Here is a 13,232-nt window from a genome sequence, read left to right on the forward strand (position 1 = left end):
CTTATAAGAAGCAGAAGAAACCACAAGGTAGCACAAAAAGAATTAAATCTGAATTCAACATGAATCATTTACTTCCTTCTGCAAACCTTTTCAGGAGAAGCTTTCTCCTTATTGATGATATCGCTGTTGTTTATTTCATGTAGGCTTCACAAAGGTGTGTCTTCTAGGGGTAGGTGCTGTCTTAGATTGTTGATGGTTTTCCTAGTTTTTTGTCAATATTGAACTTTAAAAAAAAAAAAGTTGTACATTAATATTTTCAAAATTGTCATGTTTCAAATGAATATTCAGAGTATTTCACTGTGTGACCAGATTAATAGTTCATAGAAATAAAGTTGGTGAAGCAGCCCTCTATTTTCATAGGCTGGGTGAATATATAGAGTTGATTTACAACAAGTATTCTAAGTAACTTTTTTTAAAGCGCTTGAAACAAAGCTGGGATTTCCAAAGCTGCATATGGCTAAAGTATTCAAAATCTCTTGTCCTGTATGTCCTTATGCCTTACATAGTAGTTCAGGCCTGTGTTTAATGAATGATGCATGAAGGGCTGTTAGGAAGTTGTGCTGCAGGGAAAGACTTTATTCTGAGTCATGAGCAGTGTTGAACTGTAGCCTCATTAATTTGATTAAAAGCATGGCTCATTATAGCCCAGCTGGTTATGCAATTTTTAAATAATACATAGTTTTCCTGAGATCTCATTAATTGAAGTTATTATGCATTTTATATATTTTTGTGACTCTTTGATCTAAACTGTTGCATTATCCTGCTGTTTACATCATGAAATCTGCCACTGGCCATACATGTGCAACACCTGAATGTTTGCAACATAATCCTTCTGATGCTTACCAGATATGTAGTTGAGTTTTCAGCTTTTTGGTATGGTTTGGCATTATGAATCACTAGAAAGATGAATAGATTGCATCCATTTTGAAAAATAATTATATAACCAGAAAGTACTGCTAATAAAGAAGTTTATAACAGAATTTTAAGTATGTTTTGAAAGAAACTTCTTTTGCCTTTTTTAAAAAGTAAATGCTAATAAGATACAGTCAACAAAATGATTTACTGAAAAATTAGTTTGATAACTGCTTTCATTCACGTACTTCTTTTCCCTGGTGGTCAAAGTTATTAAGGTCACAGTGATAAAATTATGCTTTCTATGAATTGCTCAGTATTTCATACCATGAGGCAATCAGCACTAAATCTAGCACAAACACTATTCTGAATCACCTCAAGAGATGCCAAGTCAGTAGGTAGCAAATAGGCAGTAAGTTTAAAAAAATAATTCATAATAAAGACTGAAAAAAACAATATTGAAAAAAATTCTACAGCAAAAGGAAAAATGTCAGCACTGCAAAGACAACTCACTTGAAACCTTTGGTTCATATTGTCCTTAGGTGAACTATCAATGCCATTTTTAGGAGGAATACATGATGATTTGAGTCATATCCAATCTACTGTCTCTAGTGAATACAGAAAGTTGACCTGTGTCATAAAAGATGCAGGAAACATCCTGGAATTTGACTCTAGGTGGAGAGAACAGTAATGAAAAATCTCCTTCAAGACATAAGATTTCTTATTTGTGAAGCCCTGGCTGACAGGCTGATGTTTGACATGTCTGGAAGTCTTGTGATTGTCTAGCTCTCATATGATGTGCTCTGATTCTGCAAAGAACTGCTTCATAACTCAATTATAGTTCACTGGGAATATAACACTTTCTAGTAAGGAACTGTGAATGACAGACAGATTCTTAGAACTCCTTGGGGGGGACTGGACTGTAGACCTTCTTATCAAAATCACATGTTCTTCTCCCTCATTGACAAACACTGGTTTTAGAGCTGGCAAATGCTGTTTCCAAGCTTGCCACTTTTGCCAGGCACTGCAAAGATGCATCCTGAAGGTCAAGCAGAACATAAATTACTGAGATTTTCACTTCCTATATGTAATTTTCAAAAATTCTAAGCCTTTACATATACAAAACTTCTAGTGTTGAATAAGAACCCCATCATCTCCCCCATATTAACTAAATCCAGAGGAGCTGTTAAGGTTTTCTTTCTGAATATTGAACTTAATTCAATGGATTAATCTAAAATATACCTGATGGGACTTAACCAAAGGAAACTTGGTTTTCTGGGAAGTGATTATTATGCTAGCTGAGAAGCTATGAGAACCATGATCAGAACTGTTGACCCAGGCTTTCTTATGAAACATGCTCAACTCCTTTCGTAAAATCTGGGCCATTCATACCCTATTTGAGGTGCTCAGGGTTAATGCATCTTTGTGGGATTTCAGCATTTCAGGCTTTCTAGTTCAAACACACGTTCTTCTACTTGATCAGTGTTCAACTTACGCAAAGAACAAGAGGAAGTCTCATTAAACAATATATGAGAAATTTGGCAAATGCCTTATTAATCTTACTGAGATGCATCTGAAAAACAAAGTACAGTCATATAAGTGATACAGCCATCTAAACCATAGAGCTGAAAACCACTGTGAATGTAAGATGGCATACAAATTACCTAGTATAATTCAACACTGTGCTATTACTCTTCTATCTCACAACATGCTGTTGAACTTTCATCCAAATTAACTTGCACCTGTCTTTGACACTGTCATGGTCCTTTCATCTACAACCAGTTTATCTGTATTTTATCAAGATACAATCTTGTCTTTAAATAAGGAAGAGATAAGCAGGCAAAGTTTGAAATCCACATACATGTGGATCTTTGAGCTAAGAAGCATGCAAAGTCATGCATCAAAAGTAATTGGTATTTGAAAATGTTAAAGTTTCCAAAATGTTTTATAATGGGTTTCAATATACAATGATAAAATATTTTGACTTGGGATTTTTTTAACAAACAGGAAAAATAAAAATAAAAACCTCATGAAAGAAAAATTTATATTCTTTTTGGTTTTCCCCTTTAATACACATGGTAATTAAGTGGTAATCTTTCCATTATTTAGTGCTTCTATTTTAAACCTTGTCTACAGAATCATGAATTGTAATTCCATGGACTATGGAAGCACTCCTGTGATAGACCCCTCTCTTCTATGGTCATCGTGATTTTACATCTGTAAAGAATCGTGAGTTATGTAAATATACTTCTTCTTATTAACTGATCAGAGTTTACATGTAGTTGCAGATTTGCTCTAGAGGGCTCAGCTGGTACACGAACAGAGTTGTCTTGACATTAGTTGTGCTGGGTTTGAATATGGGTTTTTATCAATAGGCAGATTTTAATGATTTTTCCCTACTGTTACTACATTCATATGGAATCATAGTCAATTTCTTTCAAAAAAACCCTAGAGATTTACCTATTCACCACTGCCAGCAGTTGGACTAGATGACTGTTGAAGGCCCCTTCCAACTGGAGCTAGTCCACTCTATTCTATTTAAATGAGCTATGGAGTTGTAGTAAATAACTGACATGTCCTTCTCTAGAAAGAGACCAATTTTATTTTGGCCAGTTTCACTGACAATACAACTGCAGTGTTGAAAACAGAAGTTTTCCTTACATCAAGTCTTACCTTGCAGTAGTACATGAAGTTCTCAGCTCAAAGTCCAACATCCACTCTTCATACTCAACCCCTGAAGACTTCCCAAGCATGAAAATGTAAATCGCCTGTTGGAACAAGTTGGGTTTTCTGAAAGAACGAAACCAAAGTGACTGAAGAGCCTGGGTTAACTTTACAAGACATCTATAGGATGAATTCCTTTTAAATCCCAGTCCAGTTATTATGCATTTTACCCACCACTCAAATAGACACAGGATTTACCCCAGGGAAAAAAAAAACAGAAATATGATTTCACAATTTATACAAAATAACAGGTAAATGAACAGTTTAGATAATAAAGAACTAGTCCTTTCAAAACAAATTTCTAGAAGACATGGTTGTGCAGCCAAAAGCTAGTGTAGAGTTAGTGAACCACAACTAATCACTTTTCACTGTCTCTTTGGCTGTCCTGACTGTTTCTCAACAGAAGCTTGGATGCATTTTTTTTTTTTCTGAAAACAATGAAAATGTAAAGTAGCCATTAGAGCACAGAAGTTTGGGTCTTTTTTGTCTTTTTCTAAAGCAAAACTTCAAAGTGTTGGGGGGGGGGGGGGGGGCAGGAAGGGGAATTAAAAAACCTGAACTTACTTTTTAGCAAAGTTAGCATATCAAGAGGAAAAAAACTGTCCTCAGCTGCTGCTTGGAAAATGGACCATCCAAGCAAAACACATCCCAGGAACAGAATTGTGGAAGACACCTACCTATTTCTGAGATGAAATATTTTGTTGAATTGAAGAGGACTGAACTTACTCAGGTGGAAAGACTTAAAGAAGGAAAACTGTCTGGAATCAAAGAACCATGGTTCAGTATTATCATTTATTTAATTTTTTTAGAATGAGCAGATTTGGGCAGGTTGCTTGTTAGCACAGTTACATTCTTCTGGGCAAATTGCTATACAAAATAGAACTCTGAACAGACACACCAGTTTTTTGGCAAGAGATAGATGAGCAGGCACAAGCATCCATCTTCACTGTGTGTCTTATCCTCCCAGGTGATGGCATAATTTGCTTCATGGTCTCTAAGCATAATTCTACCAATAATGATTAATTTTTTTTTTATAGGAGACATTTACTCAGGAACATTCAGAAGTATAAGAAATGGTTCTGCTTTCTAAAAAAAGACAAAATAGCTAATGTCCATGCTCTAAGAAACTTTTTGGAGCAGTATATGCATCAGACAGCTTGTTTATATAAAGCATAAGCTAAACTGTAAGATCACAAAAAGATCTAAATAATACAGATGTTTCTTATCTGTATAGCGTGTTTCCTTTCAGAGCATCTCTGATCTTTTCAGTATTATCAGACTTGACTTTTGGGCAAAAGAAGCAGCTTGTAACCAAAACCACCAGAGAATTCTTACTTTCTGGGTACATGCAGAGCCTCTATTTAAAGTCTCATACAAAAGGTTTCTATAGAAACCTGGAGGACTCAGCCAACCAGTACTAAAATGCTGAACCCTGAGGCCTATACAAAATCCACAAACATATTTATTCCTCCTAACAGCTCCTTAAGTCACTGATCTCTATCATGCTGAAGCATAACTACCTTCTTAATATATAGTGTTATACCTTACACTAGCATACTCTATCTTTGAAAATAAAACAATCTGGTAACTGTTAAAACCATGTTTTTAACTCAGGTCCTTAACTGATCCCATAGCTAGTGAATTGGAAATTAACTCTGATCTCCTTTCTGGCATATACTATCTCCTAGGACTTTTTTAAAGGAGATGTTTGTCCTATATATAGTTATGTTTCAAATTGTTACTCACTAAAAGAGCAAGTATTTTTGGTTCCTTCTGAAAGTCATATTTCCATAGTGATGCCGAGCTGACAAAAATATGCAATACATCATGATAACTGAAAATTAACTCACTATCACAGATACTGCTCCCAGATGCCATTTTAAACTTCCTCTGGAATATTATACTGGTACAAAATTCAGGTTCTCCTGAACCTGATTTTAATATATGTTCAGTATGAAGTATTCTCTCCTCTTAATTTTCAGTTTGTTCCTCATTTCTCTTTTGGGTTGTTTGAGTTAGTTATCCTAGGCTAAAGCAGAGATAAGGACTCATTTCAGGGTTCGCTCCTGAACAGCAGCTTGGATGGGACTGTGCTAGGTTTGGCTTCCTCCTCCCTGTACAGTGAAACACTCTCCTCATAAGCACTGCACAGTCCTCCAGCAGGCTTCCCAGCAGACTTCCATTCTTCATCTCCACAGCATCTCTTTCCCCTGTGCTCATTTTCACATTATAGAACCACCAGGGTCATCATTATTTCTCCATGTTTGTCCCCTGGAATGTCCGTAAATGCTTATGTTCTGCTGGCTTTTAGGGCTACACGGAACTCCAGAGAGAGATACACATTGGTTCACCAATGCTGAAAACTCACACTGAGCAGAGGGTATATAGCACAAGACAGATGGAAGTCAGCTCAACTCTCTCAGTTAATTTGGGCAGTGCTTTCAATGTGCCTGAAAGGACAGACCACGTATTTCTCACACCTGTTTAGTGGGAGGTTTTTCCTTGTGCAGAATCTTTCTGCTTTCTTGACAATAGTCTTAGAAATGCAGATTCCTTCATTTTCCTACTTCTGACATTCCACTATGGTTGAATCTCTGTTAAAATAACATTTCAAATATAATTTAAGTCCATAAATATAGTAATATTTCCTTTCTGTTAAACCAAGAACCACCTGCAGGAATGACGGAACTCCAAAGTTCAACAGCACACCAATATTTCACAAAGAAATGGCTCTCCAAGACAAATTGGGCATTCATCTCTCTCTTGAGCTTGCAGAACTATGATACTAGGACATACCACAGACACCAATTCCAAGGATAATTATTCATACCATCTATGAACAACTCGCCCAAATGTTGTGGAGTTTGGGGCAAGTTTATCTTTATAAAGAATTCATGACATACCTCCTTTCAATCATCTCACATCCACCCACACTGACATTTCACAAACCAAACTTATCCGTAATACCTCTCAACGCAAGGCATTTTCTACACATTTGTTCAGGTCAGCGTGCAAATGTTCTCACTTTCCAGACTTAAAAAAAGAGAAGGAAAATAAAAGGAAAAAAAAAACACATACTCCCACATTCTTGTACAAAAGACTACTCAAGGTCAAGATCAAGAAAAAAGCCTTTTGTCCTCCCCTTTTGTCCTCCTCTTAGCTTGTGCAGTACCTTCTTTCACAGAGTGCGCAATAAATTTCCAATCAGAATTTCGCATCTCTCTCAAGCTCTTTCTCCTAGGGGAAACAAGATCAGACAGAATCAAACAGACAAATGTTACAATCTTTGTCCAAATGCCATTGCAAAAAAAAAACAAAAAGAAACACCACCCCCCCAAAAAAAACCCCACCCAAATATAAAAAAAAAAAAAAAAAGACCCTCTGAAAAATTAAATTACAGAAAACAAAAACCTCAATCTTTATTTCTAAGTAAAATCCTCACTGTAGCTTATTTATGCCATGGTTGTTGGAAATACCTTTTGAAGCACTTTACAGCAGATTTGCTGCCTATGTCTTAATTGCCTGCTAAGTTCTCTAGACCATCTTTGATTTTTACCATTTTTTGATTTTTACCGTCTTTTTACATCTTTGATTTTTTTCAAAGATGTAAAAACTGCTGAACAGCCCTTTTCCCAATTCTAAGGCAACAGCTCTGCTTTTCTCTTGGACAGACCTCAATGACATACTTCACATTAAAAAAAAATGACAAGAAAAACAACGAGAGGGTTCTTTTTATGGCAAGGCAATAGCTGTCTCAGCTGAAGACAAGCTTCTGTGCATGACAGTTATTACCATCATATTGGATGAATTGCATTACAAGTTGGAATACTACTTGTAGGAAGTAATGTGGTATTTATGTAAAGGAATAAACATGAAAAAATATATCTACACTCTGTATGACTTAAAATGATGTAAAGGCAGAAAATGCTAACTCACATTTGCTGGTTCATCAAGACAATTATTCTACAGAATTAATTAAGTAGTAAACATTATTATTCTCCGATTTCCAGATTTTTGTTGTGGAAGTGAAGTCACTCACTCACAGCCTGCTAGTGTGTCACGACACTGGCTCTATGAAAATGAATCTGACCCCAAAAAGCACAAATGAAGGATCAGGCCTGAATGAACTAAGGATCCATTCCTGCAGTTTTAGAGAAGAGTCCTCACTAGCTTCTCAATTTTCTTGCTGTACCACTGAAGCACCATGCAGACTCATTCAAGGAAACAGCCTTCAGCAACCCATGTCAAAGGATGCTGAGCAGACTTTTCAGAGGCTTTTAATTCATTTTTAATCTTTGTTCCTAAATGTGGGGCTGATGCAAATAGAACGGCCAGAACAACTTTATTTTAGGAAAAAAGAGTCAGTTTTATGCCAGCATTGCTCTCAGGTAGGGCTGAAATGTTTCATCTTAAACTCCCCCAAAATGTCAGCTTCAGGCAACTCATCTCAAGTTAAAAATATCAGCTTTAGGACTGAACTACAATAAAGCAAATGAAAAGGGCCTGGCAACTGGAAGTGTTGGTAAAGCTTAACTATGGATGACACTGTCAGTTCCCTGTGCAGCACCAGGAACTACACTGTCTGTGTGGTAAATGGTGGGTTTTGTGATCTGGATGTACTTCCTAATGATCTGCACCACTTCCTAAATGTCAGACATGTGATGTGAATTTCTATTCATGTTACCACTTCAGTCTATAATCCTGAATAATCACTATAATCTGTTCTTAGCAACTGTGGTCATGGTAAGGGATGTACATCCACATCCATCAGAAATCATTGCCAGTTCTCACAGAAAACTTCAGGAGAAAAAAAGACTGAAACAAACGAAAACCCTTCATTCAAGATTCTACAATGCCAGTATGACTTGTGCCCTCTTCACTTCAAGCCCTTGAACACATGTATAATTAAGAACTTAATTAATTCCACTGAAGCAAATAAAGCTGCTTTATACACATCACTGTTTTGAAGGAGTGCAGTATTGTTCTCACAGCAGTAATATTTCATGGAATGCTGTTGAAAATTAAGTAGTATAATTTTTTAATTACATGGAATAAAAACCAATCCCCCCTCAATAAAACCCCCAAACCCAATATTGAAACTTAGGAGAACAGACATGCATCAATGTATTTCAAGATGTAAATTAATAGACCACATTTAGATCTCTGTCAGAGAAACTAGTTAGATTTAGTTAGAGAATTTAGTATTAGAGTCTACTTAGAGGACAGGCGCTTTTATGCGTTCAGAGGAAATACTGCTCCTATCTCTTTGCTAAATACCAGCACCAGTACTACAGAATGACTGCTGCTGCTGAAAAAAGATCCCCAAAAGCGATCATAAAGGCAATAGGCACCAGATCTGATTTAAGCACAAAATCACCTAAAAAAAACATGTCTGCATACAATGTAGCTGTAAGACAAAAGTAGCAGACTAGTCTAACCAATACAAATTGAGGTACTCAAAAAGGAATACTAGTAAACACATATTTGACATGCAAGAAAAAAACAAAGAAAAATAAAAGTAACAAATGCCACCAGTATTGTAGACTTTGTGTCTGAATATTCTACTAGAGCTAGTAGTATTTGTTACTTTGCCTTATAAAGGAATGATTGATTGATGACATTATTTCCTTAATTAATACATTTTAGCTGTATCACTTTTAGAATTTATTTGCTGAGCACAGGTTAGCCTGAAGTTAAAATCCTCTTAATGGTTCATAGCAATCAAAATAACTGAATGAAATTGAAACTGGATCAACTTAACACAAATCACGTCATTCTGTGGTAAAACACCTTACCATAATAACTAATACAGGCTTTAAAGTTCCATAAAATTGAATATTCTGACAATGTTCTGATCTGTCTAATGTTCAAAAGAAGGCTTCCAGGGAAGGCTGAAGTAGACTAGAACTACTATTTCCACCATGACTATCTTGGTAAAGGAGCTTGGCAGAACCAGTTTTTCAAGAAGGAATAAAACTCCAACAGAGAAGGATTTCTACAGAGTCTTGATGGAAAAAACTTTATCATTCCAGACAGAGGAGCAGCAGAGAGAAGTCTGTGACTAAGGACAACAGATTTTAGATGTGAAAAATTAATCTTGTCATTTTCTAATAGTTCTCTAGCAAGACATCAAGTAACATTTGAAAGCACCACTGATACAACTGTTTTAAGAGAGATTTTAGGGAGGTAGTACTATAGATGAGAATTAATGAAGGTAGAGACTGCAGAAGAAAGCAAAACACTTCATAACACATCTGGCTTCTGATACAATAATGTAGATATTGAAAAGTGCTCATTTACATATCAATGTATTCTAATGAGCAAGGACAAAACAAATCATAAAAGGAAGGAAGAAGCTGAGCTTTTTTTGTTCAAAGCTGAGCATCACACAAACACACAGAGTAAGGCAGGCCCTGGTGTTCGCTCCAGTTTCTAGGAGTAAAAGAATCTTGTCTCATCTTAGGCTATGTCAAAGAAAAAAAACAACCCAACCCTCACTTGAAGACAACTTCAGCAGTAACAACATTCCTTTCCTCAAGTGGCGGATCCAGCCCAACAAGGTGTTCTGTCTTGCTGTAATGTGCCACAACCAAATCCCATTTTATGTGTAACAGACAAGACAGGGAGCAGACTGTGGCCTGTGAGCATCGCTGACACAGAACCCTTTCCTAAACTTTTTGCTGACCCTTCAATTTAGTAGAAGCAAAATTAACCATTTACTCAGCGCACACCCTGCAAAGCATCTAAACTTTCACTAAGTCCTGTTTTTCAAAGTTAGTATCTTAAAAAAAAATGTAGCATCACACATACACCAGAATAACCGTTTCCAAACAGAATATTAACATTCCACATGTGGACTTCTGGATGTTAAAGAAAGATTAGTATTCAAGTAAAGGAAATAAGGAAGGTCTGGGTTACTTTGTTCTTTCATTCCTGGGAAAGGAACCTCATGCTTGGCTATCACAGAGCTTTTGCTCCTGTTTATTTGAAGAACCAAAGTGTCAGACTGTGCTCCTGCGGGCTGATATGTCTTTTTCACTGATCAGCTAAATTTATCTTTCCCTGATTTTTTGTTTTGTGGTAAATATTTCAGACATGAAAAATTAATCTTATAATTTGTGAACTATCCTATAAAAAGAGATCAAGTAACAGTTGAAATCAAGTGTTAATGAGACTGCCTTGGGACTCAGATTTAAGGAGGGAAGGACTCAACTCATTCCTGCTCAGTATCGTGCAGGGTGCTGGCCTGTAAGAAGTTAAAACAAAACCTGTTAAAACTTCAGACTCAGAAGAACATACCCCCAGAGTGTATTCCCTCTCTTTGCCTTTCTGATAAACAGTTGCATTATGTCCTTTGCCAGCCATCTGATATGTTACAGTCACGCTGCTCTGCCTGAACAATGAATCCTCTCGTAACACAGATACTAAGTTAGTTGACTAGGTAAATTTACTTCCCACTATGACAGAATGAAGTAGCTGTGCTACACCTGTTCTTTGGGTGCTGATATAATTTTCATAGGTCTAACTTGTACTGGTAGGAGACCAAACTTATTCCAATATATATCTAAAAACACACAATAAACTGCATGTCCTAAAACCAAGCAGGGAAGTAGAAACAGACCACAAAGGCACAAACAGAGTGCAGCTTTCCACTTTTCCTCATGTGACTTCACCCCATTACATGGGTAAAAACCTGTAAGTGCTATCAGATAAAATTTGGATTAGAATTTTAAAATTTTTATTTTTAGGATGGGACAACATGGAAGGCACTATGATAAGAAGTCTGAAGGTGAACAGGATGGTATGTTAAGCCACCAAAACAGAATTTTATGATGGAAAATAACATGGTCCCCAGATACTCCTTTAACGTAGGGATGGCAACATCTTCTAAAAGCAATATAGTATTGCAAATTAATTAAAATAAAATTAATAATGTATGCAATTAATATCTTACATTGCAAGAAAATCTAAATAGTTTGTCAGTGCATAATACATACTGCATACAGAAATACATAAATGAAACAAAAATGAATCACTTGACTTTGATGCTATACTAGCAATTAATTTTCTGCCTAATTCTTCGAAATTTCCTTACATAAATATTGCATTCTCTTGATGTTTGCTAAACAGAATGCTCACCAGTGAAAACTGTTGTCCTTATGCTCCTCTGAGAAACTGCATTCACTGTATGTGTGCACCAATCTGTTCTTCGTGATTGTCTGCAGTTGACACATCATATCCTCCAACAGCATCACAAAAGGTTGAACCAGCAGAGGCTTGCTAACCTATCCAAGCTGAGGTGCTAGTCTTTCCCTTTGCTAGAATACATTATAAGTAGATAAACATGAAAATATTAATTCATTTGCATATGAATTAAATCCATATTTGTGGAAAGTGAGTTACCAAACTAAGACGTATTTGACTAGGTTTTGAGTAAGCTCTTGAAAGAGCTATTGATCCAAAAAAACATCAAAGGCTTAACAGAAAAGCTTGCCTTCTAAAGAAGGCTTGCCTTCTAAGTCAGCAATGCTCTTCAAGGAGATAATAAGGCATGCAGAGGCCTTAAATTTCATTCCAGATAAAAATATTCTTCCTTAGCTAGTAAGTCTCAGTAAATGACGTAGGTGCACAAACTTCAGTCAGGCTTTTCTAGTTTTTGTGAGCATCTGCTACAATGCAACTACTGCCCTTGGTTCATGGGGTATATAAGTATTACTGACTGCTGTATTACAACACCAGTAGTCAAAAATGCCTCAGAGAAAAGGAAACAACCAGCATATCTAGACAGAGCAGGTAAAATTCACAGACAAAATATTGTTTTCCAATGAAGTCTTGTACAAGATGCTGTGTACTGCCATGTCCAATTGGCATATTAGGCAAAGAGACAGCATTTGAGTTTCCAAGGACATAACTATTTGACTCCTAAATCATTTCCAGCAGCAGCTTTAGTTTCCAAACTGTTCTGCATCAGGTTTGCCGCAGGAAAGATAAAAGACTAGCTTAACTCCCAATGTGTGACTGGCACTGCTCCCTTCACATTTTTTAACTTTATCTACATTTGATAAAGCTACTTTCTATAAGTCCAGCACCTCTTTTTTACCATTCCATTTATCAGTCTACTTTGGGAGTTCTCCTGGCACTGGTATCTAGAAAGGAAGAAGAGTAATAATTAAAACCAGGAATCAAATCCCTTTTTGAACAGATTGAATTGCCCACTGTCAAACCATTAAATTTTGCCCTTTTTATATGTCATGAGTTAACTCATTCTAAGCTTTTCATAGATCAGACTCATCAGCCTCTTTTAGGCCATTCTGCTTTAACAGTTACATAGGGTTCTGGTTAGAGTTTTATATATATATACAGATATTACACTGAGAAATTCCATCATTCATCTAACTAGTATGAGATTCTCTCTTCTTTTATCAAATCCTTCTTGAGATAGACACTAACCAACAGACAATATCTGTGAGGCAAGCAAAATAACAGGGACCTGACCTATATATTCAAAATATATATTTTGAAGCTATACTGTTATGCCCATAAAACAATTAGGAGAAAAATACATGTTATTCAAATTCCAGCTTAGATACCATTAAGACTGTGTTATCAGCTGATATACCTGGACTGACTCTCCTCTCAAGCTACTCAAAACAGAA

At 36.3% G+C, this 13,232-nt stretch overlaps 2 long non-coding RNA genes across 3 annotated transcripts in view; both read right to left on the bottom strand.

Moving 5' to 3' along the window:
* The window catches only part of LOC134161430 (uncharacterized), a 69,413-nt gene that overhangs the window by 3,006 nt on the left and 53,175 nt on the right, over nt 1-13,232 (bottom strand). The window contains exons 1-2 of one of the 2 annotated variants that reach the window (XR_009963973.1): nt 6,480-6,882; nt 87-223 (exon numbers count right to left, since the gene is read on the bottom strand). This is a non-coding gene — a long non-coding RNA (uncharacterized LOC134161430). Of the gene's footprint in view, nt 1-86; nt 224-6,479; nt 6,883-13,232 lie in introns of those variants that run through there. The other variant, XR_009963974.1, reaches the window with a different exon arrangement.
* LOC134161410 (uncharacterized) lies at nt 2,985-4,292 on the bottom strand. Its single transcript, XR_009963965.1, has 3 exons — nt 4,141-4,292; nt 3,526-3,620; nt 2,985-3,069 (listed from the first exon to the last, which is right to left on the bottom strand). It is a non-coding gene; the product is annotated as an uncharacterized LOC134161410 (long non-coding RNA).

This window comes from Pezoporus occidentalis, unplaced genomic scaffold (genome assembly GCF_034315485.1).
Source record: "Pezoporus occidentalis ecotype Australia unplaced genomic scaffold, CSIRO_AGI_Poc_V1 ctg173, whole genome shotgun sequence".
Taxonomy (NCBI): domain Eukaryota; kingdom Metazoa; phylum Chordata; class Aves; order Psittaciformes; family Psittacidae; genus Pezoporus; species Pezoporus occidentalis.